General features: G+C 35.8%; 2 pseudogenes; both read left to right on the top strand.

Annotated features, from left to right (window-relative positions):
- Olfr1060-ps1 (olfactory receptor 1060, pseudogene 1) lies at positions 8,688 to 9,680 on the top strand (annotated as a pseudogene).
- On the top strand, positions 12,783 to 12,938 carry Gm20734 (predicted gene, 20734; annotated as a pseudogene).

The following is a 13,739-nucleotide window of genomic DNA, read 5'->3' as shown; positions in this document are numbered from 1 at the left end:
CAAAGACCACGCACCATCATCAGAACCCAGCACTCCCACCTCAGCCAGTCCTTGGCACCCCAACACACCCGAAAAGCTAGAAGCAGATGTAAAAGCATATCTCATGATGATGGTAGAGGACATCAAGAAGGACTTTAATAACTCACTTAAAGAAAAACAGGAGAACACTGCTAAAGAGTTACAAGTCCTTAAAGAAAAACAGGAAAACACAAGAAAACACATAGAAGTGCTTACAGAAAAACAGGAAAACACAACCAAACAGATGATAGAAATTAACAAAACAATACTAGACGTATAAAGGGAAGTGGACATAATAAAAAAAAACCCAAAGTGAGGCACCACTGGAGATAGAAACCCTAGGAATGAAATCTGGAACCATAGATGCCAACATCAGCAACAGAATGCAAGAGATGGAAGAGAAAATCTCAGGAACAGAAGATTCCATAGAGAACATCAGCACAACAATCAAAGAAAAAGTGAAATGCAAAAAGATCCTAACTCAAAACATCCAGGAATTTCAGGACACAAAGGGAAGACCAAACCTACAGATAATAGGAGTAGATGAGAATGAAGATTTTCTCCTTAAAGGCCAGCAAATATCTTCAAAAAATTTTAAAAGAAAACTTCCCAAACCTAAAGAAAGAGATGCCCATAAACATACAAGAAGCCTACAGAACTGCAAATAGACTGGACCAGAAAAGAAATTCCTCCCAACACATAATAATCAGAACAACAAATGCACTAAATAAAGATAGCATATTAAAAGCAGTAAGGGAAAAAGGTCAAGTAACATATAAAGGCAGGCCTATCAGAATTACACCAGATTATTCAACAGAGACTATGAAAGCCAGAAGGTCCTGGACAGATGTTATACAGACACTAAGAGAACACAAATACCAGCCCAGGCTACTATACCTGGCCAAACTCTCAATTACCATAGATGGAGAAACCAAAGTATTCCACAACAAAACCAAATTCACACATTATCTTTCCACGAATCCAGCCCTTCAAAGGATAATAACAACAACAACAACAAAAAAAAAAAATACAAGGACGGAAACCATGCTCTAGAAAAAGCAAGAAAGTAATCCCTCAACAAACCAAAAAAAAAAGTCAGCCATGAGAACAGAATGCCAACTCTAACAACAAAAGTAATAGGACGCAACAATTTCTTTTCCTTAATATCTCAATATCAATGGACTCAATTCCCCAATAAAAAGACATAGACTAACAGACTGGCTACACAAACAGGACCCAACATTTTGCTGCTTACAGGAAACCCATCTCAGGGAAAAAGACAGACACTATCTCAGAGTGAAAGGCTGGAAAACAATTTTCCAAGCAAATGATCTATAGAAACAAGCTGGAGTAGCCATTCTAGGATTGAATAAAATCGACTTTCAACCCGAAGTTAACAAAAAAGACAAGGAGGGGCACTTCCTATTCATCAAAGGGAAAATCTTCCAAGAGAAACTCTCAATTCTGAATATCTATGGTCCAAATGCAAGGGCACCCACATTCATTAAAGAAACTTTAGTAAAGCTCAAAGTAAACATTGCAGCTCACACAATAATAGTGGGAGATTTCAACACACCACTTTCATCAATGGACAGATTGTGAAAAAGAAACTAAACAGGGACACAATGAAAATAACAGAAGTTATGAAACAAATGGATTTAACAGATATCTATAGAACATTTTATCCTAAAACAAAAGGATATACCTTCTCAGCACCTCACGGGACCTTTTCCAAAATTGACCATATAATTGGTCACAAAACAGGCCTCAACAGATACAAAAATATTGTAATTGTCCCATGCATCCTATCAGATCACCATGGACTAAGGATGATCATCAATAACCACATAAATAAAAGAAAACCAACATTTACATGGAAACTGAACAACACTCTTCTCAATGATGCCTTGTTCAAGGAAGGAATAAAGAAAGACATTGAAGACTTTTTAGAGTTTAATGAAAATGAAGCCACAACATACCCAAACTTATAGGACACAATGAAAGCATTTCTAAGAGGGAAACAGATAGCTCTGAGTGTCTCCAAAAAGAAACTAGAGAGAGCACATACAATGCACCTAAAAACTCTAGAACAAAGGAAAGCAAATTTACCCAAGAGGAGTAGACAGCAGGAAATAATCAAAATCAGGGGCGAAATCAACCAAGTGGAAAGAAGAAGAACTATTCAAAGAATCAACCAAACCAGGGGCTGGTTCTTTGAAAAAAATCAACAAGATAGATAAACCCTTAGCCAGACTCACTAGAGGGCACAGGGACAGCATCCTAATTAACAAAATCAGAAATGAAAAGGGAGACATAGCAACAGATCCTCAAGAAATTAAAATATCCATTAGATCCTTCTACAAAAGGCTATACTCAACAAAACTGGACAACCTAGATGAAATAGACAAATTTCTAGACAGATACCAGATAACAAAGTTAAATCTGGCTAGAGAGAAATTAGGGAAACAACACACTTCTCAATATTGACAAATAATATAACATATCTTGGCATGACTCTAACTAAGGAAGTGAAAGATCTGTATAATAAGAACTTCAAGTCTCTGAAGAAAGAAATTAATGAAGATCCCAGAAGATGGAAAGATCTCCCATGCTCATGGATGGGCAGGATCAATATAGTAAACATGGCTATCTTGCCAAAAGCAATCTACAGATTCAATGCAATCCCCATTAAAATTCCAACTCAATTCTTCAGGGAATTAGAAAGGCAAATCTCCAAATTCATCTGGAATAACAAAAAACATAGGATAGCAAAAACTCTTCTCAAGGATAAAAGAACCTCTGGTGGAATCTCCATGCCTGACCTAAAGCTGTACTATAGAGCAATTGTGATAAAAACTGCATGGTACTGGTATAGCGAAAGACAAGAAGACCAATGGAATAGTACTGAACACCCAGAAATGAACCCACACACCTATGGTCACTTGATCTTTGACATGGGAGCTAAAACCATCCAGTTGAAAAAAGACAGCATTTTCAACAAATGGTGCTGGCACAACTGGCAGTTATCATGTAGAAGTGTTCAAATTGATATATTCTTATCTCCTTGTACGAAGGTCAAATCTAAGTGGATCAAGAAACTACACATAAAACCAGACACAGTGAAACTTATAGAGGAGAAAGTGGGGAAAAGCCTCAAAGATATGGGCACAGGGGGAAAATTCCTGAATAGAACAGTAATGGCTTGTGCTGTAAGATCAAGAATTTACAAATGGGACCTGATAAAATTGCAAAGCTTCTGTAAGGCAAAAGACACCTTCAAAAAGAATAAAAGGCCACCAGCAGATTGAGAAAGGATCTTTACCTATCCTAAATCAGATAGGGGTCTAATACCCAATATATATAAAGAACTCAAAAAGGTGGACTCCAGAAAATCAAATAACCCCATTAAAATGGGGCTCAAAGCTAAAGAAAGACTTCTCACCTGAGGAATACCGAATGGCTGAGAAACACCTGAAAAATTGTTCAGCATCCTTAATCATCAAGGAAATGCAAATCAAAACAACCCTGAGATTCCATCTCATACCAGTCAGAATGGCTATGATCAAATATTCAGGTGACAACAGATGCTGGTGAGGATGTGGAGAAAGAGGAACATTCCTCCATTGTTGGTGGAATTGCAAGCTTGTACAACCACTCTGGAAATCAGTCTGGTAGTTCTACAGAAAATTGAGCATAGTACTACTGGAGGATCCCACAATACCTCTCCTGGGCATATATCCAGAAGATGTTCCAACTGGTAAGAAGGACACATGCTCCACTATGTTCATAGCAGCCTTATTTATAATAGCCAGAAGCTGGAAACAACCCAGATGCCCCTCAACAGAGGAATGTATAGAGAAATCATGGTACATTTACATAATGGAGTACTAATCAGCTATTAAAAAGAATGAATTTATGAAATTCCTAGGCAAATGGATGGACCTGGAGGGCATCATCCTGAGTGAGGTAACCCAATCACAGAAGAACTCACATGATATGTACTCACTTATAAGTGGATAAAAACCCAGAAACTTAGAATACCCAAGATATAAGATACAATTTGCAAAACACATGAAACTCAAGAAGAATGATGATCAAAGTGTGGAGACTTTGTCCCTTCTTTAATTGGGAACAAAACACCCATGGGAGGATTAACAGAGTCAAAGTTTGGAGCTGAGACAAAAGGATGGACCATCTAGAGACTGCCATACCCAGGGATCCATTCCATAATCAGCCTCCATACGCTGACACCATTGCATACACTAGCAAGATTTTGCTTAAAGGACCCTGATATAGCTAGCTGTTTCTTCTGAGTCTATGCTGGGGCGTAGCAAACATAGAAGTGGATGCTCACAGTCAGCTACTGGATGGATCACAGAGCCCCCAGTGGAGGAACTAGAGAAGGTACCCAAGGAGCTAAATGGGTCTGCAACCCTATAGGTGGAACAATAATATGAACTAACCAGTACCCCCGGAGCTCGTGTCTCTAGCTGCATATGTATCAGAAGATGGCCTAGTCGGCAATCAGTGGAAAGAGTTGCCCATTGGTCTTGCAAACTTATATGCCTCAGCACAGGGGAATACCAGGGCCAAGAAGTGGAGTGGGTGTGTATGGGAGGGGGGAAAGTATGGGGGACTATTAGGATAGCATTGGGAATGTAAATGAAGAAAATACCTAATTAAAATAAAAATAAAAAAATTCAGAATGTATGTGAATACACACACACACACACACACACACACACACACACACACATATATATATATATATGAAAAGGTATATATATATATATATATGTATACGTGCATATGTATGGAAAGATATAAGTTGAATTTCTAGTTTATGAAACAGATAAATTAATACACAACAAAGTCATAGATAAAGAGCAGTGTTCTCTGACAATTAGTTTATAACCTCTAGACATCTCATTAGACTCTCAAATTATTTAGATGTGATTACTGATTTACTTAGAAGGTCCACAGGGAAATGTTTCTATCGTTTCACAAAATGTATAAATCTGACCTCTAAAGCCCCAACTTAAGAACTACACTGGGAATTCAAGACAGTGCTTTCAGACAGGTAAGAAAATGTGACATAGCCATCTAAACATAATATTGTCACATTTTGTCCTATCCCTTCATTCACTGAGTCCATTTCTAATACTGATTCTGTACTTTCTGAACTCTCTAAGATGCTCATGGAGCAACTGCATGACACTCACTTTTTCTTCATGCTAATTTTTAATACTTGTAATGAAAAAAACATCAATTCTTATAAGCATCTTTGAAAATTACTCAGAAATATTATATTAGCCAAGATTTTTAATGTGGGTGTATATAATAGACTAATGATTCACTTAATCCTCCCTTATTTTTACAAATATGTATAAGAAATCCTGGGTTTATATATGATAATAAAAATCTTTAAATGAATTGTTTGCCAAAATGTATGTTTGCTTACACTTTTTAAATTGTACCATATATTCATAATATGAATTTTAGTATGACCTAAAACATATGTACTGTCCTGACTTTTTAATGACAGAATTTGAAATTGGATGATTTCATATCTCCTTGATCTGTCTTTCTAATCATCGGTTATTTTTGTTCCAGGACCTCTGACAACAATTACATTCATTTTCATAAATGTATAGATCTTATTGATTTTTAATTGTTTGATATGGAAATGAAATTTTAAGTCATTAAAATGTGCCTATCATTATTTGACTATGATAGATTTTTATCCATTTTTATGGCTATGACAAATTTGTTCTACATTTAATTATAATCTGTTTAGAGGTTTAAAAACAATCTTTCAGTAGTCAGTGATAGAGTAACTCTGACAAAGATATTTGGTTTCCTCAAGGCCTCTTCAATCTATAAACAAGAAAGAGTTATATCTATCAATCTAGAAATATAATGTTTATGCTGCACTTTTCTTTTTAGATTTCAGCATGGTAAGATAAGCGAATAACATAGAAACAAGGCATTTGTTATATTTTCTTGTTAAATGCAATTTTTTTCAAATATGAAATTTATTTGGGGCAAATGCTACAATCGACATTTAAGTGAGTAGAACAAATTAAATACACTGTTTTCACAGAACAGTGTAAGACATTTTGTCTATACTGCTAATTTATAGATTACACAAGCAATTATGTCCAATATGATTACTATGAAGGGTCATGTTTGTAAATTCCTTTTTTTTTGTCAGTTAATGATGTTGCTCAAGATATTCAAAAAAACTAATGTCTACTCCTGTACCTTTAAATCTACCTGATATGGGATGTCTTTCCATATATATACTATGATTTTAGAACTTACCTCCAATGATTTTTTAATTAAAATTGCAAAGAAAGACCCTGACAAACAAAAAGGTGTGAACATAATACACAAGGAGATTTCAAAACACATCAAATTATCTGTGAAATTTATTTAAACCTTTATTTCATTTTTACATTTATAATGCTGTTAACCATAGTAAAATATGTGGAATATTAAGTATTTCACTTTATTATAATAAAAACCACACTTCTTTCTGGAGAATTTTGAGTCTTCATTATTAAACCAATAATAAGTCATTCTTACTAATTTGCTCAGACATCTTTATATGTTTCTAGGAATTTCATTATAATATGCAAATATATTTATCAAAATTATCTTTTCTTGAAAGGAATCCTTAGGAAAAAATTTATAAGAAAATAATTATTTCACATAGATATACTATTTTTCCATTAATTAATTTATATTTTTAATTTACATCCTAATCACATCTGTCCCTCCTCACAGTCTTCCCCATGCATTTGGCCTCTCCCCAACCACTCTTCCCCCTCCCCTTAGAAAATGGTGAGGTCCTTTGCTTGGTACCAACCCACCCTGATACCTCAAATCATAGCAGGACTAGGCACATATTTTTCCACTGAGGTCATACAAGGCAGCTCATTTAGGGAAACAGGATCTAGAGTCAGGCAATAGAATCATGGTAATCCCAGGCTCCAGGTCTTGGCAGGTCCACATGAAGACCTGCTACATATGCCAGTGTGTGCGTGTGGTGGGGGGGATGCCTAGGTCCCTTCTATGCTCTTTGGTTGGTGATTCAGTCTCTGAGAGGCCACTAAGCATCCAGATAAGTTGATTGTGTTGGTCTTCTTATGGGGTCCCTAGCCTCTCCAGGTTCCTTAACCCTTCCCCCAAATATTTCATAAGACTTCTAGAGCTCAGTCTAATGCTTGGCTGTAGATTTCTACATCTGTTTTAGTCACCTGCCGGTTGGATCATCTCAGAGGACACTTATGCTAGGTTCCTGTCTTTAAACCCAGTTTGGAAGGTGCAAACATAAACTAAGGCTCCAAGGTAATTGAAGGAGGAAGACAAGCCTGCAGTGCAACCCTATTGATGACAACTTAGCAAATCCTCTCTTAATTGTCAGGGATGGGGGTATTGCCTTCATTCATGTCTCACACAGGGTTCCTGTGTGACAAGGCTATCAGTAACAAATACAGCTGTCAAGAGTGGGTTCTCCTGTCTTGTGACAAAAGTTTGACCAACTAAGAAGCATCAAAGTCTCATAGTGTATCCCTTTATCCACTACCTGTGTAGTCACAGTAGTAGTTGTTTCTTCCATCCATAGTGATTACAAAGTCATCAAGAATCAATTGAATCAGAGCTTGCAATCCAGTGTTACTCTTGACACAGGGGAGACAATGCCTTAAATAGGTCAAATGAACAACAAGAAGTTTGACCTAATTAGCTATCTACTTATCATTTCAGATCAGTAAAAGAGTTCAGTACTGTCCATTGGTATGTATACTAACAGTTGTGACCACAACCACTTTATGGTAAGTTTAACCCCTAATTAAAAATTGAGAAAAAGTTTATACATGTGACTCTTGAAGGCTATTTGGGGCAGTATACATGTAATACAGACTAAAATCCTGCTTCCTTTATCCATGTACAGGCACACCTGTTTGAAACACATGATAGAGTTTTCAATGACATATTTGCCAAAATTTACCTTTAAATACTCTGTATAAATGCATCAGAGATATATGTGAATATACTCTCTTTGGTTTCTTGATACAATTGCAATGTGTGATTTTTCTGTAATATTGAACTTACATGTCTACTCAATATATTTTATGCTTTAATACTCTTATATGCTTTACCTGTAAACAGTTCTGAAGTAGAGTTGATCCATTTTTAAATGTTCTTAGCTGTTCTTATAGCACAGGGAGTATGTGAATTTGTATGTAGTACTAAAATTAATAATCGCATGTCACTATGAATTTGAATTACAGAAATGATTAATGAAAACTCTAAAACGTACAATAGTGACAAAATTTTGAAATTCTTAAAAATTTATTTTAATGTTCATGAAAATAAATTGTGCATCTATCATTCTACTTTAAGCTATGTTTTTAAGTACCATCTACCTATCTTTCATCTATCGGAGATTGTGACTCATGAAATTAGTTAAACATCACACTAAACATTAAAAGCAAGTGTGTTATACATGTGTATTAAATATATATATATATATATATTTAAATATATAATTTTAAATATTGGATATTGAAAGAATTAGATATATGTTATCTATCATACTTTTTAACAAATTCCTCCAATTAACAATAATTTAACTCTACAGGCAATGCTGATTTCTCAAATTAGAACCGCCTGTCTCATAAACTAGGATGGAGAACCAAAAACCACACAGTGGTAACTGAATTCATCCTGATGGGCATCACTGACCACCCTGACCTACAGCCCTCATTGTTTGGTTTGTTTCTTCTCATCTATCTGATATCACTGGTGGGAAACTTGGGCATGATTATTCTTACAATGGTGGACTCCAGGCTGCAAACACCTATGTATTTCTTTCTCAGACAACTCGCTACTACTGACCTTGGTTATTCAACAGCTGTGGGACCCAAAATGTTAACAAATTTTATTGTTGATCAAAATAGAATATTCTTTAACCTTTGTACTACACAGTTAGCCTTCTTTCTTCTGTTCATTGCTTGTGAACTTTTTATTCTGTCTGCAATGTCCTATGACCGCTATGTGGCTATCTGTAAGCCTCTGTTCTATATGGTCATCATGTCAAAAAGACTATGCTGGGTGCTTGTAGTAATCCCTTATGTCTACTGTACAATTGTGGCTCTTTTAATCACAATTAAGATTTTCACTTTGTCTTTCTGTGGCTCCAATGTCATCAGTCATTTCTACTGTGACAGCCTTCCTTTGTTATCTTTGGTCTGCTCAAATACACAAGAAATAGAAGTGATAATGTTGTTCTTATCAGCTTTTAATTTAATTTCCTCTCTTTTGCTTGTTCTTGTGTCCTACCTGCTCATTCTCATAGCTATTCTCAGGATGAACTCTGCTGAGGGCAGGCGCAAGGCTTTCTCCACCTGTGGATCCCACCTGACTGTGGACACTGTCTTCTATGGGACTTTGATATTTATGTATATGCAACCCAAATCCAGTCATTCCTTTGACACTGATAAATTAGCTTCAGCTTTTTACACCCTGATTATCCCCATGTTGAATCCCTTGATCTACAGCTTGAGGAATAAAGATGTAAAAGATGCTCTTCATAGGATAGGGAAAAAACTACACAGTGTTTCCTTTTGAAATCCACACAGGATTCAATTCCTTCACTCTTTATTATCCATATAAAGGTTTGTCAAGTACAAAGGATCAACAGAATTAAATGTTATCACTCTTCCTGGTAGTCAAACATCTAAATTCTCTATAAGAATTTATGAATAAAACAATAAATATTACCCTTTTTACTGAGTAGGATTGGATTCTAATGGGACATATTTAGTCACACAAAATATTCATAAAGTGTAAAGATCACAAGATGCATTGGTATAGTTTTGTACTCTTTAAATAGAACAGGAGCTATAGAGCAGGGCTTAAATAGTATTGCATACTTGACTCATTATGTTTATAATGTGTTGCATTTTTATGTCACCATATTCGTTAGTTTTTAAAAATTCATTTTTTTCTTTTTTTTATTAGATTTTTCTTCATTTATATTTCAAATGCTATCCTTAAAGTCCCTTATACCATCCCCCTGCCCTGTTCCCCAACCTACCCACTCCTGCTTCCTGGACCTGGAATTCCCCTGTACTGGAGCATATAATCTTCCCGAGACCAAGGGCCTCTCCTCCTATTGATGGCCAACTATTCCATCCTCTGCTACATGTGCAACTAGAGACACAACTCTCAGGATTACTGGGTTGTTCATATTGTTGTTTATCTTAGAGGGCTGCAGACCCCTTTAGCTCTTTGGGTACTTTCTCTAGCTCCTTTCTAATTCATTCAATTCTATGAGTTGTATGAAAATCTCAGTTGACCACAGTGAGAGAAAATTGAGTTCTCTGCTTTGTGTGTAAATCACTACAGACCTTGCCTGTATGTCCCATCACATGAAACTTACCCATCACATCAACCTTAGCTACATCTGTGATTCTCCCGGTTCTGGTTAATTTGGAGTATTTCGTCACTGAAACAACTTTAGTTTCTTCATAGAACCTATTATTTTCTTAATTTAGTGTATATGTACCTTTGAGTGAGTGCAGCATTTCAGATAGATGATTAGGCTTGGCTACAAAAATTTGTATAAGTATTTATTTATTTATTTATTTATTGATCAGATCTGTATATTTTATTTCCTGTTCTTCTTTGTACATCATGGAATTCTATAAATTAAAAAAAAATTGTTGAAGTGCCATATTGTCTTTATTCTGGCACATAAAGCCTGAGTGTATTAAGTAGATTTCTTGTGAAATCTCATGAAACGATATCCTTTTCTTTGGCCCATACAACAGTGAGCATACTACTGGTTTTAGTGCATTCTTTGGCTGTATCAATTTAATAAGCAACCATAATGTCACAAATAGAAATGGGCTTTATTTCTAGCCAAAGTGCAACAGTATATGTACAGAAATAAATATTCACATATTGTAATAATACTTCATAAATATTCCTCCTAATTCCTCAATGATTCCTCTTTAAATTTCACACCATATTATGTTCATATTATACCAAATATATCTGTGCTGCCAATCAATTGCTAAATAAGTATTCTGTGGAATAATATAACTATGAGAAGAGTAACATGGGAATCTATTAAAGATTTAAAAAGTTGATGATTACACAATTGAATTCATTAGAATAAAACTTGTATATTAAGTACTAAGTATATATAAGGTTTACACTTTGAAAATTGTCCAATTAATTTTTTAAGTTATTTGAATTTATATATTTTTATTCTGCATTTTTTAACATATCAGACTATATTCCCCCCTGCCCCAGTCTGCTCTTGACTGGTCCCCATCCCACACTTCGTCACCCTGTCCCCACCTCGAAGAGAATGTCTCTACTCTCCCAACCCAACCCAAACAGGCATCCTCACTCCCTGGGGCCTCAAGTCTATGGAGGGTTGGGTGCATGTTCTCTTGCTGAGGCTAGACCATGCAGTACTCTGCTCCATATGTGTCAGGGACATTATATCAGCTGGTGTATCCTGCCTGGTTTGTAGCTCAGTGTCTGAGAGGTCTCAGGGGTCCAGGTCAGTTGAGACTGCTGCGCTTCCCATGGGGCCACCCTACTCCTCAGCTTCTTCCAGCCTTTTAGCTAATTCAACCACAGGGGTCTCTAGTCCATTGGTTGGGTGCTAGTGCCACAGACCCTCTTGGGTCCCTTGTCTGGGTAGGATGGGTCTCTGGGTGCAGATGGGCAAGGAGTCAGGGAATGACAGACAAATGTACAAAGGAGATTGTGTAGAATCTGAATGTATTGTCATAAAGTATATATACTACAGAAAATAAAGGGAGTAGGATGTCACAGCAGGCAAAGTACATTGAAGTTGCCTGACACAAAACAAAGGAATGAGTTCAAAAGGACTTACAGGATCCAGGTAAGTGTTTACAGTAAAGATAAAGCCTAGGGTCAGTTTAATGACTTGTAAGGATTTTACACCCTAGTCACAATTAGTGCTAATCCTTTGAGCCTTGTGAAAGCTAGCACCAGGGTGTTCTGCTCTAGCAGACCTTCTCATGAATAATGCAATATCACAACCTCCCTATTTCCTAGGCCCTGATAAATTCTTGTATGAGTATAACTTTTAAGTATCTGTGGAGAATCTCCATTTGACAGAAGAATTCACCAACTTGCTTCTAATATGCAATGTAGCCTGTACTGAATGTTTCTATCTCATTGGGATTCCCTAGCTCTTTCATGGTAAAACCACCTATGAGCTAGGCCAATTGTGTATTCCTTTATTTTGATGAGACTGGCTGCTGTTGCAAGTAAACACTCTGCAGACCAGACCTGAGCTGCTCTGGCACCTTCCTTTGTAATGCTTAATTAGTTACTGAATAGGTAACCTTCTTATTGAATTCCTACTGAATTCCAAGTTTGTCAGGATGAAGTAATTTCTGGGACATTGGAATACTGACCAAGGCTTAGCTATGTCAGAATTCAATCTTAAAAGGTACTTATAATAAGATAATACTAAAAGAGAGCACATGGATCCATACACCAGACTAATGCAAGGTAGGGTATGAGCATACTGGTTTTGAGAATGTCAAAGTTTTAGGAGGTGAGTTTCCGTGAAACTCTTTGCCTCATGAGTGCTCCCAGGCCTCACAGCCTGCCAAGCAAACTTCACTGGAGTGTGCGTAGCATGCTAGTAACTGCATCTGAATCTTTCAGCTGCTTGTTGGGCCTCTCACAAGGCAGAGTGTCTTCATGGGACTTTGATATTTATTTTTGTACAACCTAAGAGGAACAAATCCTTTGACACTGACAAATTGGCTTCCATATTTTATACCTTAATCATCTCCATGTTGAATTCATTGATCAACAGTTTAAGAAAAAAAGATGTAAAAATGCTTTTAGAAAGAGAGGCAAAGTTATGCACAATAACTTCTCATGAAGTCACAGTTTGTTAAAAGTTGCCTTAGTTCACAATAAATAATTATGTATGCTCTATAATTTCAGTGAAGAAAATAGGAAAGAATTATTTTCTAAATCAGAGATAGAGTGTGACAAAATTTTAAAAAGTAAGTATAACAGAAAAATACTTTTAAAATATGTAGATCTAAGAAGGTAACAATGTTTACTGACTTAAGTGTTAGCTAATTAGATTATTTGAAAAATAAAAAATTAGCCTAGAAACATTAATAAAGGAATGAGTTTTGGTATTACACTAAGAATATTTTGTGGGTTTGATATCAAGTTAATCTGATAGCTGAATAGATAAAAGATGAAACTTAATGGAGAAATAACTTTTTCTACTGATTGAAAATTATTATGTAGTTTTAATTTCAAAGCAAATCTAATTAGGTAGCTAAAGCCAAATATAACTTTAAAATGTCTGTGTCAAACAAAACTTTTATGAGATAATAAAACATAGCAAGAACTATGTAAATTTAATATTTATATTGGATATGAATAATCAAATTTAGTCATTTCTGGCATGAGAGATTGAGGGAGGGCCTTGGGCACTCTTGGTTAAAGAACAATATCACTGGATCTAACCATATGTGATACAATTAAAATAAACAAGCATGTAATTAGCTATTAAAACGTAATGAAAAATTGAATTTCATAACTTGCCCATTACTCGGATACTATTTTGTTTTAACGGATAATTTGCCAAAACATGTGTGAAGAGCAATTCAACATCACAAAAACTTGTGGTA

The sequence above is a fragment of the Mus musculus genome, chromosome 2 (genome assembly GCF_000001635.26).
Source record: "Mus musculus strain C57BL/6J chromosome 2, GRCm38.p6 C57BL/6J".
Lineage (NCBI taxonomy): Eukaryota > Metazoa > Chordata > Mammalia > Rodentia > Muridae > Mus > Mus musculus.
Note: the sequence above shows the minus strand (reverse complement) of the source record. Positions and strands in the feature narration are given on the sequence as shown.